At 42.4% G+C, this 16953-nt stretch overlaps 1 protein-coding gene across 1 annotated transcript in view; it reads right to left on the bottom strand.

The window, feature by feature from the left end:
- Positions 1-16953, bottom strand: part of LOC140741490 (plexin domain-containing protein 1-like) — an 810319-nt gene that overhangs the window by 85789 nt on the left and 707577 nt on the right. The gene's annotated exons all lie outside the window — the stretch shown is intronic.

Here is a 16953-nt window from a genome sequence, read left to right as displayed (position 1 = left end):
CTCTGAATCTTTTCTTCCTTTTGTTTGTTTTTCTTTTCTGTCCGGCTCTCTGAATTTCTGCTTCTCTGACACAAGTCAAAAAGGCTTCCATAGTTTTCCAGGACCCCATTTAGAGACATAGAGCTGTACAACATGGAAACAGGCCCTTTGGCCCTACTTATCTATGCTGACCAAATTGCGTGTGGTTACTGTGCCAGCGATCACCGATCGGGGTTTGATTCCTGCCGCTGTACTTCCTCCCCGTGACTGTGTGGGTTTCTTCCAGGTGATCCACTTTCCTCCACTTTCCACAGACGTTCAGCTTAAGGTTAGTAAGTTGTGGGCATATTATGTAGGTACTGGAAATGTGGTGATACTTGCTGACTGTGCACGCCACAATTCTCACTCATTTGATTTGACAGAAATGACACATTTCACTGTATGTTTCAATGTATATTTGACAAATAAAGCTAATATTTCTCTTTCTTTCTTTCTTCCCTATGTTTTTCCCAGATCCTTCTAAACTTTTCCAGTGTAGTTGTACTTGCCTCTACCGCTTGTTCCATATAGCTGTCATCCTCTATATGAAAAACTTGCCCTTTGAATCCCTTTTAATTCATTCTTCTTTCAACTTAAATGATGCACTCTAGTTTTAGATGTCCCCTACCCTGGGAAAAAGAGTCTGACTGTCTGTTCCCTTCATGAATTTACAAACCTCTGTAAGTTCACCTCTTAACTTCTGATGCCTTGGGGAAAAAAATGTCTTCACTTATCGAGCTTGTCATTATAGCTCAAACCCTCCAGTCCTGGTAGCATCCTCAAGAATCTTTTCTGCATCCTCTCCAGCTTAATCACATCCTTCCTCTAGCCAGGTGACCAGAACTGCAGTTGATATTCCAAGTGTGGTCTCACAAACATTTTGTACAGCTGCAACAAGACATCCCAACTCTTGTACTGAATGCCCTGACCAATGAAGTGAGGCTTGCTAAATACCTTCCTCACCAACTAATCTACATGTGTCTTCACTTTTGGAGATATATATGGAGGTCTTTCAGTTCTACAACATTCTCCAGAACCCTCACATTTACTGTGTAAGTCCTGCCCTGTTTCAACTTAAAGACAAACTTAAAGTTTTGACTCCAAGTCAAAACATTCCTACTCAATGTGAACAGATTCATTGATTGCAAGTATTGTATCAAATGTAAGACAGCTGACTGGACTGCTTACAATTTATATTCCTTTTATACAATGCATTCAACTGTGAAACACATGGCAAATCCTGAATGGTGCTCCCTAGGACATGAAATATCTGGGCAGATTGCCCAAACAATTCTGAGGAAGAAGATAAAAAATAACACAACAAAAGTTTTGCTGCACTTTGTACACTTCCTCAGAGAATCACATCAAAAGAGAAATACTTCAGTGCAGTTTCAACCTCAAAGTTCAAAGTATGTATACACTTAGTGGCCACTTTATTAGGTACACTTGTACACCTGCTCAAAAATCAGCTAATCATGTGACTGCAACAATGCATTAAAACATTGGTCAAGAGGTTCAGTTGCTGTTCAGACCAAAGCAGAATGGGGAAGAAATGTGATCTAAGTGACTTCGACCCTGGAATGATTGTTGGTGCCATACAGGCAGTATCTCAGAACTACTGATCCCACAACAATCTCCAGAGTTTACAGAGAATGGTGCAAAAAACAAAAAAAAAAGTCCACTGAGCAGCAGTTCTGTTGGTGAAAATGCGTTGTTAATGAGAGAGGTCAGAGGAGAATCCCAGACTGGTTCAAGCTGACAGGAAGGCAACAAAAACTCAAATAATCACATGTTACAACAGTGGTGTGCGGAAGAGCATCTCTGAACGCACAATATGGTGAACCTTGAAGACGATGGGCTACAGCAGCAGAAGACAACAAACATACACTCAGTAGCCACTTTATTAGGTACAGGATGTAGGAAAATAAAGCAATACAATAGAATATATGGACAACAACAAAAGTGCAAATGAAGACAAACAGTACAAATAATAAAAAATAGTAAATAAATAATACTGAGGACATGAGTTGTCAAGTTCTTGAAAGAGAGTCTGCAGATTGTGGAATCAGTTCAGAGTTGAGGTGGCTGAAGTTGTCCATGCCGGATCATGAGCCTGATGGTAATAACTGTTCCTGATGGTGTGGGACCTAAGGTTCCTGTATCTCCTTGCTAATGGTAACAATGAAAAGAGAGTATGGCCTGGATGATGGTGGTCCTTGATGATGGATGCTGCTTTCTTGTGGTAGTGCCCTTTACAAATGTTATCAAGGATTGTGAAGACTTTGCTGTAATGGACTAGGCTGTATGCACTATTCTTTGTAGACTCCTCCATTATATGTGACTACTGTTAACATTGGTTGGACATCCTACAGAACATCTGACAGTCTCTAAAACATTTAACTAGATGACAATCTTTTAAATGGAAAGCAATCTGAATTATTTTTAACTAGATACTTGATGCATGGTAGACAGTCGACTTCACTCCTTACATTCTTTTCTTTAGGTAATTAAAATACCAGAAAAATTGAATACATGTAATTTCCTTAAATATTCATATGAATTTTCTGCTGAATTTTTTCCCAGCAGATTAAAGTGTTTAAAGGGACTCCAGTACCAGGGACAGGCTGGAATGGACATTGCTAGGTATTACTGGCTACTTTATTTAGAACCTCAGGTTTTAGTTGAATAAATTACATTAAGTCGAAGACTTAGAGAAATTTTTATACATTGGCCTTTCCATTCAAAGGAGCCCACATTGCTCATTCCTTTTTTATATATCAAAATAAATATACTCATAATAAAAATTACTTACAAGAATAAATTATGCAATGTCTTTTCATTCTTACAATCATTATCAATGCTTTAAGTATCCCTGGGGTGGTATACCACTACAATAGTGGAGGGGCTTCCTCAGCCACCCCGGCCCTTCCCTCTCCAGTAGTGAAGAAGCCTACACTGTGGTTCTTCCCCACTGAGCCTTTGTGGCAGCTGCACCAAGCTTTGGTGCACTCCTCAGCACGTACTCCTGCAGCCTGGAATGTGCCAGTCGGCAGCATTCCTCCATGGACATCTCGATGTGCTTGCAGACCAGATAGTTTTGGGCCGACCAAAGGGCACCTTTCTTCGAGTTGATGAGCTGTCAGCAGCACTCGCTATCCATCTCTGGGTGTGTCTGTAGATCACAGCCTGTTGATTTTGCTCACGATGAACTGTGACACGGGTCCTTGCATCTTTTTTCACACCCTCTTCAGAAACTTACAGTTGCGAAAAGGTTAGCCATTTTCTCTTCCCCACTACAGTCACTCCACAGGCAGCGCACAGTGGGATTGGTGCTCCGGGCATGCAGAAGGATCTGACTGGGAGGGTCACTCTTACCGCCAACCAGACAAGGACTTGGTGCCTGTTGGTGAGGCCTTCTGCCTGATGGTCTGGACAGTTTGCCCCGTTGTGCCCATCAAAGCCTTCTCCTGCAGATTTCCCATTCACTCTGTACAGGGCCCGATGAAGAGCACAAGCACGGGGAAATCTACAGCAACACACACAAAATGCTGGAGGTGAAGGTCTCGGCCCAAAATGTCAACTGTTTACTCTTTCCCATAGATGTTGCCTAGCCTGCTGAGTTCCTCCATCATTTTGTGTGTGTCCCTATGAAGAGAAATCCAGTTACTCCCTCATCCCAGCACTTTCCACAGATCTGCAAGTTCTGACCTTTTAATAATTATCCACATCTTTTTTGAAGCAAGCCGTTGACTGTGCATCCACTTCTGTATCAAGCAATCAATGCAATTTCTAACCTCTGGTCTGGACTGGTCTCTGGTTTGTTCACCTCACCAACAAACATAAAGTTGTAGTTATTGATAGCAAACAGATATAGCTCAGTTTGTGGGCAGTTACATAGACTGCAATGTTCAGTGCCTAAACATTGAATCCATTTGCTCAGTATCTTTATGCACAATTAGTGCGCAAAATCTATTTTGTCTGTGTTGAAGTGCAGCAGTGATTAGTATTTGAACAACTTCCGACCATTGAAAAATTAGTCTGAAAACATTAGCGTGTTTGATGTTTGTCTGATATCTATTAAAAGCTTTAATTACTATAGTAAAATATTTACTGAAATTGACTGTCAAAAGTGTAACCTATGACCCATTTGTTCTTTTACCCGTGGCTTCTCAACCTAAGCAGATTGTCTGAAGAAGGGTCTCAGCCAAAAACATTGACTCTTTATTCATTTCCATAGATGCTGCCTGATCTGTTGAGTTCCTCCAGCATTTTGTGTGCGTTACTCTGGATTTCCATTCCAGCATCTGCAGAATTGCTTGTGTTTAAAGTGTATACCTCAACATGAGCAAATCATTGATGTCCCAGAAGAGAACCTTTAAATTGAGTTCTACTGCTAATTTGCTGTGTTTTTTTCTACATGCTTTACTGCAATTGAGAAACATTGCAGTCATAGGTCTTCTGGGACATCAATGATTTGCTTATGTTGAGATATACACTTTAAACACAAGCAATTCTGCAGATGCTGGAAATCCAGAGTAACGCACACAAAATGCTGGAGGAACTCAGCAGATCAGGCAGCATCTATGGAAATGAATAAAGAGTCAATGTTTTTGGCTGAGACCCTTCTTCAGACAATCTGCTTAGGTTGAGAAGCCACGGGTAAAAGAACGAATGTCCTTTTCCTAATAAACAAGTCAGATTTGGCTGCTCAAGTTGAACTTTTGGGCTAGGTAGTAGAAATAAGAGACATGTAAGGACAATTGATCTGATCGTTCCAGATAGAATGTTCTCTGAGATAAAAAAAAGGTCACAATCTTGCTCTTAAGGTAATCTTGGTATTGGTATATTATTGTCACATGTACCAAGATACAGTGAAGAACTTGTCTTGTATACTGCTCATACAGATCAAATCATTACACAGTGCATTGAGGTAGAATAAAGTAAAAGAATAACAATGTAAAAGCTACTGAAAAAGTGCAGTGCAGGTAAATGAGAAAGTGCAAGATCATAATGAGGTACATTGCGAGGTCAAGAGTCCATCTAATCATGCAAGAATTCCAATTTTCAATTTCTATTAAGAGTGGCATAGAAGCTGTCCTTGGGCTTGGTAGAGATATTAATCTCTCCCTCTCCCAATGTAAAGTGCCCTCCTGCTTTAAAACATCCACCATTGTTTCTGTACCTAAAAAGACCAGGGTAACATGCCTGAATGACTGGCGTCCCGTCACACTCACCTCAATAATAAAAAAATGCTTTGTGTGGCTGGTCAAGGACTACATCTGTAGCTTGCTACCGCCCAAACTGGACCCCTACAATTCACCTACTGACATAACCGACTGACAGATGATGCAATAGCCACTGCTCTATACACCGTCCTTACACATCTGGAGAATGATGCTTACGTGAGAATGCTGTTCTTGGGCTAGAGTTCAGCATTCAACACCATAGTTCCATCTAGGCTCAACAAGAAGCTCAGAGACCTCGGCCTTCACCCTGCCTTGTGTAGCTGGATCCTGGGCTTCCTGTCAGATCACCAACAGGTGGTAAGAGTGGGCTCCCTCACCTCTGCCCCTCAACACAGGTACCCCTCAGGGCTGTGTCCTAAGCCCCCTCCTTTACTTTCTGTATACCCATGACTGTGTCACCACCCACAGCTCCATTCTGCTAACTAAATTTGCTGACAACACTACATTGATTGGTCTCATCTCAAACAATAACAAGACAGCCTACAGGGAAGAAGTGTATAGGAACTATACCTCCCTCAATCACAGAACTCTGCGGACAGCCCAGCACATCTGTGGATGTGAACTTCCCACTATTCAGGGTATTTATAGCAACAGGTGCATAAAAAGGGCCCGAAGGATCATTGGAGACCCGAGTCACCCCAATCACAAACTGTTCCAGCTGCTATCATCTGGAAAACGAAGAAGCCAGGACCAACAAGCTCTGGGACAGCTTCTTCCAGCAGACCATCAGACTGATTTAATTCACGCTGATACAACTGTATTTCTAAGCTATATTGACTGTTCTGTTGTATATCTTATTGTACATACTATTTATTACAAATTACTATAATTTGCACATTGCACATTCAGGCAGAGATGTAACGTAAAGATTTTTACTCATGTATGTGAAGGAGGAAAGAAAGAAAGAAAGTCAATTCATTTCAATACGTGCTTTCAAGCTTTCAGGCCCAGTGGGAGAGGGGAGAACGTGCATGATGCATGGGGTTTTTGATTATGTCGACTGCTTTACTGAGGCAGTGACAAGTATGGACAGAGTCTATAGAGGGGAGGCTGGTTCCTGTGATGTGCTGACCTGCGGTCACATGCAAAGCAGTTGCCATACCAAGTCATTATGCACCCAGACAGAATACTTACTATGGTGCATCGATAAAATTGACAGCACTTGCCCTGAATGAGTTGGTTAGTGTTAGAATCAGATGAGAACTTGGGGAGAATAAAATGGGATTAGTACATTGCTGGTCAGCATGAACTCAGTGATCCAAAGTGCCTGTTTCTACATTGCATGACTCCATGACTCTATATGTTTTCAGCTCTCTTTATAACACTGACAACTGGATTTGGAACTTGTTTTCCACGATTAACAAATTAGCTGAAGACAACATTAATATTCCAGCCGCTCAGGCACGTAACTGGCGAGGCCATGATTGTGTCATAACAGCCTCAGGAGCAAAGCATTATGTAAGCACAGTGAAAATCTGAAGACAAATAGAATTGATTTTCAAAGCTTCAATGCATAACAGGTGCAAATTAAAGCAAATCTTGCTCAATGTATGCTGAAATACTCTGGTGATTTATGAGGTTACTGTGTAAGTTATGGAAATGTTTAATGAACTGTGAGTTTTGGTCATTAAAGTAGTTATGACTGAGGTTTATTGTCTGAAAGCGCCTCAGGGCAGAGCGGCAGGAATACGCTGTTACTGATGGAGTAAATTACATTAACCACTCTGCACCTTTCCCTCTACTGATTTGTTAATTATTTCCCTTATGCTTGCATACATTTCATAAACTACACTTCATTATAGTACTTCTGTAACAGTTGTCTGTTGTTTAATGAATCATTAAATATTACCAATCATAAGTGTTTATTCGGCCCTTTATTTCTGTACTATCACTTTAAAGAGCCAATCAATTAGCCATACTTTCAGGATTGGAAACTTTTGAAACTCAACAAATATACCAAGACCACATCCCCCTCCACCATCAAGATTCAAAGTAAATCTATTATTGAGGTACATATAAGCCACCATAAACTACCTTGAGATTCATTTTTTTTACAGGGATTCACAGTAGAACAAAGAAATACAATAGAATCAATGAAAAATTATACACAAATAGAGACTGACCAGCAGCCAATGTGTCAAAGAAGACAATCTGTGCGAGTATGTATAAAAAAGCAAATAGTAATAGTAATAACAATATAATAATAAATAAGTAAATAAATAGTACTCAGTATTATCTGTAGGAGGCGCTGCCTCAGGAAGACAACATCTATTATCAAAGATCCTCACCATTCAGGCCATAGCATTTTCTCACAGCTACAATTAGGCAGGAGGTACAGAAGCCTCAAATCTCACATGACCAGGTTCAAGAACAGCTATCTTTCTTCAGACATTCAGTTCTTGAAACAATTAGCACAACCCTAATCGCTACACTTTAGCAACTCTATGACCCTTTTGAGCACTTTGCACTAAAATAGACAATTTTTTGTTCTATTTGTGTTCCTTCTTGTAAAAATTATGTTCAGTTTGTGTTCAGTCCTAATGCAGGGTCATGGTCTGAAATGTTGACTGAACATTTCCTTCCACGGATGCTGCCTGATCTGCTGAGTTCCTTCAGCATTTGCTGTGTGTTGTACAATTGATGCTCATGTTTATCCTGTGAATGTAGCTCATATGATGCTCCGTGTCTATGATGGTGCTGCAAGTTTTTCATTCCCCGATGAAAGTTACCACTAGATACATATCCCTCAGACTTTCAGGCTATATATTCTGGAACTTAAAAGATCTGCATAAAACTACTTTCACCTTCCCTCTGACTCTTCTGTCATTTATATTTTACACTTAATGTGATTCAAGTGGAGGCTATTTGGCCCACTGAGTCCATGCTAGCTCCCAGGGGAGCAATCCTTTTCCCCCCCGCACATTTGCAACTTCTCTCTCAGAAACGTCCAGCATCTTCCCTTTAACTCTTTTTCCATTTATTCACACTAAGGGGTAATTTACAGAAAGTGATTAATCTACCAGCACGTCTCTGGGATGTGGGAAGGAACTCAAATGCCTTTGGGAAACCTCCTGCACCTAAAAAAGTGGCCCCTGAATGTATGTTCAAAGTTCAAAGTCAAATTTATAATCAGAGTACCTACATGTCACCACATAAAACCCTTGAGGTTCCTCTTCTGTGGGCATACTTAGCAAATCTATAGAATGGTAACTGTAAACTGTAAACAAACTATGCAAATGCAGATACAAGTAAATAGCAATAAATAATGAGCATGAAATATCAAGATAAAAGAGTCCTTAAATGAATGTAGCTATCCCCTTTTGTTCTAGAGCCTGATAGTTGAGGGGTAGCAACTGTTCTTGAACCCTGTGCTGCGAGTCCTGAGGACCTTATATCTTTCACCTGGTGGTAGCAGGGAGAAAAGAGCGTAGTCTGGGTGGTGAGGATCTTTGATGATGGATGCTGTTCTTCTATGACAGCGTTTCATGTAGATGTGCTCAATAGTTGGGAGAGTGTTACCTGTGATGTACTGGACTGAATCCACTGCATTTTGTAGGATTTTACGCTCAAAGGTATTGATGTTCCCATACCAGGCCATAATGCAGCCAGTCAGCACACTGTCTACCACACATCTATAGGTTTGCCAAGATAAAGTGGGATTAGTACATTGCTGGTCAGCATGAACTCAGTGATCCAAAGTGCCTGTTTCTACAAAGGTGGTACTTTGGAAGGACAAACTCCAAGGCAGAGTACAAAGTAAATGGCAGGATACTTGGTAGTGTGGAGAAGCAGAGAGATCTGGGGGTACATGTCCACAGATCCCTGAAAGTTGCCTCACAGGTAGATAGGGTAGTTAAGAAAGCTTATGGGGTGTTAGCTTTCATAAGTCGAGGGATAGAGTTTAAGAGACGCGATGTAATGATGCAGCTCTACAAAACTCTAGTTAGGCCACACTTGGAGTACTGTGTCCAGTTCTGGTCGCCTCACTATAGGAAGGATGTTGAAGCATTGGAAAGGGTACAGAGGAGATTTACCAGGATGCTGCCTGGTTTAGAGAGTATGGATTATGATCAGAGATTAAGGGAGCTAGGGCTTTACTCTTTGGAGAGAAGGAGGATGAGAGGAGACATGATAGAGGTGTACAAGATATTAAGAGGTATAGACAGAGTGGACAGCCAGCGCCTCTTCCCCAGGGCACCAAGCTCAGTACAAGAGGACATGGCTTTAAGGTAAGGGGAGGGAAGTTCAAGAGGGATATTAGAGAAAGGTTTTTCATTCAGAGAGTGGTTGGTGCGTGGAATGGACTGCCTGAGTCAGTGGTGGAGGCAGATACACTAGTGAAATTTAAGAGACTACTAACTATTCTATGTTCTATAACATGCTGAACCTCCGCAGACTCCTGAGGAAGTAGAGGCACTTTTGTGCTTTCTTCACAATTATATTTATATGATGGGTGCAGGCAGGTCCTCTGAGATACTGACACCCAGGAATTTAAAGTTACTGACTCTCTCCACCCCTGATCCTGATGATTACTGGCTGATGAACATCTGGTTTCCCTCACCTGAAGTCTACAATAAGTTATTTGGTCTTATTGACATTGAATGAGAGGTTGTTGTTATTACATCACTCATCCAAGTTTTTAATCTCCCTCCTGTATGCTGATTCATCACCCCCTTTGATACAGCCCACAACACTGATGTCATTAGAAAACTTGTATATGGTGTTGAACCTGTGCTTAGCCACACAGTCATAGGTGTAAAGCGAGTAGAGCAGAGGGCTAAGTACACATCCCTGTGGTGCTCCTGTGATGATGGAGATTGTGCAGGAGAAGTTTTTGACAATCCGAACTGACTGGGGTCTACAAGTGAGCAAATCAAGGATCCAATTGCACAAGGGGGTATTGAGACCCAGGTCTTGGAGATAACTGATTAGCTTTGAGGGGATGATGGTGTTAAATGCCGAGCTGTAATTGATAAAGAGCATCAGATGTTCCAGGGTTGAATGAAGAGCCAAAGAGATGGCATCTGCTATGGACCTGTTGCTTCTGTAGGCAAATTGGATTGGATCCAAGTCACCCTTCAGACAGGAACTGTCTTCAACACCAGCCTCTCAAAACACTTCATCACTGTGGATGGAAGTGCCACTGGGCGATAGTCATTTAGACAGGTTACAACGCTCTTCTTGGGCATCAGTACAATTGAAGACTGCTTGAAACAGGTGGGTACCACACACTGCCGGAGTGAGAGGTTGAAGATATCTGTGAACACACCAGCCAGCTGGTTGGCACAGGTCTTCAGTACTTGGCCAGCTACTTCGTCCAAACTGGTTGTTTTCCTTGGATTCACTCTCTTGAAGGCAGCCTGTACATCATCTTCAGATACTAAGACCAAAGGATCATCCGGAGACATGGGGGTGTGCGATGCTTCCTCCCTGTTCTGCTGGTCAAAACGAGCATAGAAGGCATTGAACTCATCTGGAAACAAAGCTCTGCTGACCCCTATGTCGCAAGATTTAGCTTTGTAGGAGTTTCTGGCATTCAAACCCTGTCACAGCTGTTGAGCATCCCTCATTGATTACAGTCTAAACTGGAATCTCAACCTTGCTCTAGAGATGACTTGCCGGAGAACATACCTGAACCTTTTGTAGCATTCTTGATCTCCAGACTTGAATGACTCTGATCTGACCCTCAGCAGGTTCCGGATTTGATTGTTCATCCAGGGCTTCTGATTGGGAAAAATGTTGAATGATTTTCCGGAGACACACTCATCCACAGCCGTTTTAATAAAAGTCTGTAATGACCCTGGTGTAGTCATTCAGGTCCTTAGATGAGTTCTTGAACATGGCCCAGTCCGCTAATTCAAAGCAACCCTGTAACCATTCCTGAGCCTCCTGTGACCACCTCTTGAATGTCTTAATCATTGGAGCCTCGCTCTTTAGGCTCTGTCTATATGCAAGTAGCAGGAATACAGCCAAATGATCTGACTTGCAACAGGTTATGTACTGGTGATAATTGGGCAGGGTTTTCTTCAGACAGGCCTGTTTAAAGTCACCAAATATAATTTGAAATGCGTCAGGATGGGCTGTTTCTTGTTTACAGACAACATTGTGCAGTTTCACAAATGCTTGCTTACAATTGGTAGCTGGTGGTACGTAAGCTGCGATCAGCATCACGGATGAAAACTCCTGAGGCAAATACAATGGTTTACATTTTGTTGTTCTAAGCCAGAGGAACAATAATTTGACATAACACCAACGTCTGTGCACAAATGAGAATTGACTAAAAACCATACACCACCTTTTTCCTTACCAGAATTCGAGGTCCAATCCATTTTAAAAATCATAAAACTGTCTGGTCAGATAGCTGAGTCCAGCGTGTTTACTGTTAACAAATGAGATCTGCCTGATGCAGCAGCCTTACCCTGAGGTCATCAATCTTATATTCCAGTGACTCCACATTTGGCAACAAGGTGTTGGGTAGAGGAGGCTTGGTTTGAATTCCACTTATCCTGCCACGTTTTCGGCCTTGGCATTGACCCTTAAAGGCACTGCACTTAACTGCTCCACATTGTATCATTGTGAGATCTGAAGACCATTGATGTAATTTGGTACAGTCGGCCCTCCTTATCTGTGAGTTCCGCAGGCGTGAATTCAACCAACCGCGAATTGAGAAAACCCGGAAGTGCTCTTCCAGCACTTGTTGTTCGAGCACGTACAGACTTTTTTTTCTTGTCATTATTCCCTAAACAATGCAGTATAACAACTATTTTACATAGCATTTACATTGTATTAGGTATTATAAGTAATCTAGAGATGATTTAAAGTATACGGGAGGATGTGCGTGGGTTATCGTGGATCGGGATTGAAAAATATCAGAAGTTCTCTTACTAAGTAAGTTTGAACAGGTACTTCTGGTATTATTTAGCGTCAGTTAGTCAAACGTTTGTCTTAGTATATAGTATATATTTTACCTTTCTATGCATATAAAACACTTAAGAACGTATGTTTCAGCGCTGGGCTCAAGAACAGAAGTTCCCGAGTTCGATCCAGTGACAGACTGCTCCCGAGTGCGCTCTCCATCCGTGCCGGGTTGATGTCAAGGATCAAAAACCAAAAACCCCAAAACCCAATAATTAAACCACTGCGTTGCTTAGTAATAATTGTAGCTTTCATCGGGGCAGGGCCTTTCTCACTTTATCCTTTAAAATTGTTCCGGTCGTTGACCGACGTAGCCTAACTCTTTTCCAATGACCAATGGTGTTTCACTTTCCGGTTGCTTTATTATTTCCACTTTATTTTCAATCGTGATTGTGATTATTTTCGTGAACAGAAACACTGCGGATTCAGAGCTCCGCCGCCGGGTCCTAATGTCCATCGCACTGAAACAGGTTAAATAAGGTCTGGGGTTCCACTGGGTCTTAAGGTACATCGCATTGAGACAGGTTGAATAAGGGACTTGAGCATCTGCGTTTTTTGGTATCCGCGAGAGGTCCTGGAACCAATCCCTCACGGATAAGGAGGGCTGACTGTAGTCCACTGTTAAGAGGAAACTTACATGTTGCAAACTGCAGTGGAAGTAGTTCAAAAGGAGTACATTTAAGAGGAAAACTGGTACAAATTCCTGCGGCCCGCAGAGAGTTGCTGACGTACACCAGCACCATCTTTACTGGAGGTGTTTGTTGTCTTCTGCTGCTGTAGCCCATCCACCTCAAGGTCCAATGTGTTGTGTGTTCAGAGATGCTCTTCTGCACACCACTGTTATAACGTGTGGTTATTTGAGTTACTGTCACTTTCAATGTTTTTTTTATTTTTCACACCATTCTCTTTAAACTCCAGATACTGTTGTGTGTGAAAATCTCAGGAGATCAGCAGTTTCTGAGATGTCCAAATCACCTCATCTAGCACTAACAATCATTCCACAGTCAAAGTCACCTAGATCACATTTCTTCCCCATTCTTATGTTTGGCCTGAACAACAACTGAACCTCTTGACCATGTCTGCATGCTTTTATGCATTAAGTTGCTGCCACATGATTGACTGATTAGATATTTGTATTAACAAGAGTTGTACGGGTGTATCTAATAATGTGGCCACACAGTGTATATCCTCTAGCTATCTGTCTGAAACAAATTCTTCCTACACACTCTGCCAGAATCCTTCATAGAGTCTTAGAACGTTATAGCACTTCATACACACAGTAGAACTAGTTCCTCACACAGAATACTGGAGAAACTCAGCAAGTCAGGCAGCATTTATGGAGGGGAATAAACAGTTAGTGCCTCAGGCTGAGATCCTTCATCAGGATTGGAAAGGAAGAGGGAAGAAGCCAGAATAAGAATGTGAGGGGAGGGGAGGGGAAAGATTAGAAGCTGGTAGGTGAAACCAGATGAGGGGGAAGATTCTTCCATTTATCCCATGGTCTACTGTCCTCCCCTATCAGATTCCTTCTTCTTCAATCCTTTATCCTCTCTGATCATCTGCCAGTTTTTCCCTTCATCCCCTCACCCTCATCTAGTTTCAAATCACACCTTGTACTCCCTTCCTTCACCCACCCTCCCCCCAATTTCTTATTCTGGCTTCTGCCCACTTCCTTTCCTCCTTTCCAGTCCAGTTGAAGGGTGCCAGCCTGACATTTTATTCACCTCCATAATTCTTGTCTGACTTGCTAAGCTCTTCCACCATTTTGTGTGTATTGCTCAAGATTTCCAGCATCTACAGAATCTCATGTTTAGAACTAATCCCCCCCAAAAACCCTCCCTCTCACTCACCATTTAAAGTAATTGTTCTTTTTCATCAGTCTTACATTTTTTTATGCTGTTTATTATAAGCGTAGTTACCATAGTCAGTGACTTGTATGTATTTTCGGATTTATAGATGAAATCGAGTTACGGTTGTGTGTAATAACGGAATTGTTTGATACCCGGGATGGCCTGTGGTTAAACATTTTGGGATTGTCTTTCAAACTGTGGTAGGCCTGAGCAAGGCCAAAACACTGAAGGGAAATTTTCAATTGTACTGTGTGTGGGATTGTACCCGGGGAATTCTGGTCTGTCTGGTTTATCATGTACAGCTGTGCCAAAAACACCAAGCAGAAACTTTACCTCGTAACTCGACAACACAGAACAAAATTTGTGAAGTTCTTTGTGAGTGATCTTATAAAATTTAGCAATGCTTGTAAGTGCTGCGAATTATAACTCTAAGTAATATCACCCTTTAGGCCTCAATGCAATGCTATCCAAATGCTATTCCATATTTTCAACAGACACAGAAAGAGACCATCATGTACTCCAGCTCAAAGAGCAATCCAAACAAAATGCTGGAGGAACTCAGCAAGTCAGGCACCATTTATGGAGAGGAATAACAGTAAACACTTAAGGCTGCGACCTTTCAACAGGACTAAAAAGGAAGTGGGCACAAGTTAGAATAAGAATGTGAATGAGTACAATCTGGTAGGTGACAGGTCAGATCAGGTGAGGGGGAAAATTGTTCCCTTGCTTCCATGGTCCAACCTCTTCTCCTATCAGATTCCTCCTTCTTCAGGCTTTTACCTCTTCCATCTATCACATCCCAGCTTCATACTTCATCCCCCCTCCCCTACCCTCACCTATCACCTGCCAGCTTGTACTCCTTCACCCTCTCCACCTTCTTATTCTGGCTTCTGACTCACTTCCTTCCCAGTCCTGACGAAGGGTCTCAGCCTGAAACTTCAACCATTCATTTCCCTCCAAAAATGCTGCTTGAGTGCTGTTGGGGAGGCGGGGAACAACCTACCTGGGGGAGGCAACAGTGGTCGCGCCTCTGGCACAGAGTCTGGCCCTGTGGCTCAGAAGCGTAGGGAAAGGAAGAGGATGGCAGCAGTGATAGGGGACTCTAGAGATAGGGGATCAGACGGGCGATTCTGTGGACACAGGAAAGAAACGTGGATGGTAGTTTGCCTTCCAGGTGCCAGGGTCCAGGATGTCCCAGATCGCGTCCAAGATATCCCGAAGTGGGAAGGAGAACAGCCAGAGGTCGTGGTACATATTGGTACCAATGACATAGGTAGGAAAAGGGAGGAGGTCCTGAAAGTAGGCTACAAGGAGTTAAGAAGGAAGTTGAGATGCAGGACCTTAAAGGCAGTAATCTTGGGATTACTGCCTGTGCCACATGACAGTGAGTCTAGGAATAGAATGGGGTGAAGGATAAATGAGTGGCTGAGGGATTGGAGCAGGGGGCAAGGATTTATATTTCTGGATCATTGGGACCTCTTTTGGGGAAGGCATGACCTGTACAAAAAGGACGGGTTGCACTTGAATCCCGGGGGACCAATATCCTGGCGGGGAGGTTTGCTAAGGCTACTGGGGAGAGTTTAAACTAGAATTGCTGGGGGGTGGGAACCGAACTGAAGAGACGGAGGAAGAGGCGGTTGGCTCACAAATAGAGAAAGCTTGGAGACAGTGTGAGAGGGAGAATAGTCAGGTGATAGAGAAGGGACGTGCTCAGACTGATGGTTTGAGATGTGTCTATTTTAATGTGGGGAGTATCATGGACAAAGTGGATGAGGTTAGAGGGTGGATCAGCAATTGGAGCTATGATGTTGTGGACATTACAGAGACTTGGATGGCTCAGGAGCAGGAATGCCAGGCTTTAGATGTCTCAGGAAGGACAGGGGGGGAGGCAAAAGAGGTGGGGCGTGGCACTGCTGATCAGAGATAGTGTCGCAGCTGCAGAAAAGGTGGAAGTCATGGAGGGATTGTCTACAGAGCCTCTGTGGGTGGAAGTTAGAAACAGGAAAGGGTCAATAACTATACTGGATGTTTTTTATAGACTACCCAATAGTAACAGGGACATTGAGAAGCAGATAGGGAGGCAGATCCTGGAAAGGTGTCATAATAACAGGGTTGTCATGGTAGGAGATTTTAATTTTCCAAATATCGATTGGCATGTCCCTAGAGCGAGAGGTTTAGATGGGGTGGAATTTGTTAGGTGTGTTCAGGAAAGTTTCTTGACACAATATGTAGATAGGCCTACAAGAGGAGAGGCTGTACTTGATCTGGTATTGGGAAATGAACCTGGTCAGGTGTCAGATCTCTCAGTGTGAGAGCATTTTGGAGATAGTGATCACAATTCTATCTCCTTTACCATAGTATTGGAGAGAGATAGGAACAGACAAGTTAGGAAAGTGTTTTATTGGAGTAAGGGGTAATATGAGGCTATCAGGCAGGAACTTGAAAGCATGAATTGGAAACAGATGTTCTCGGGGAAACGTACGGAAAAAAGTGGCAAATATTTGGGGGATATTTGCGTGGAGTTCTGCATAGGTACGTTCCAATGAGACAGGAAAATGATGGTAGGGTACAGGAACCATGGTGTACAAAGGCTGTTGTAAATCTAGTCAAGAAGAAAAGAAAGGCCTATGAAAGGTTCAAGAAATGATAGAGATTTAGGAGATTATAAGGCTAGCAGGAAGGAGCTTAAGAATGAAATTAGGAGAGCCAGAAGGGGCCATGAGAAGGCCTTGGCGGATAGGATTAAGGAAAACCCCAAGGCATTCTACAACTAGGTGATGAGCAAAAGGATGAGACGTGAGAGAATAGGATCAATCAAGTGCGACAGTGGAAAAGTGTGTATGGAATCAGAGGAGTTAGCAGAGGTACTTAATGAATACTTTTCTTCAGTATTCACTACAGAAAAAGACCTTGGTGATTGTAGG

This window comes from Hemitrygon akajei, chromosome 18 (assembly GCF_048418815.1).
Source record: "Hemitrygon akajei chromosome 18, sHemAka1.3, whole genome shotgun sequence".
In the NCBI taxonomy this organism is placed as follows: Eukaryota; Metazoa; Chordata; class Chondrichthyes; order Myliobatiformes; family Dasyatidae; genus Hemitrygon; species Hemitrygon akajei.
This window is presented reverse-complemented; position numbering and strand designations above follow the sequence as displayed.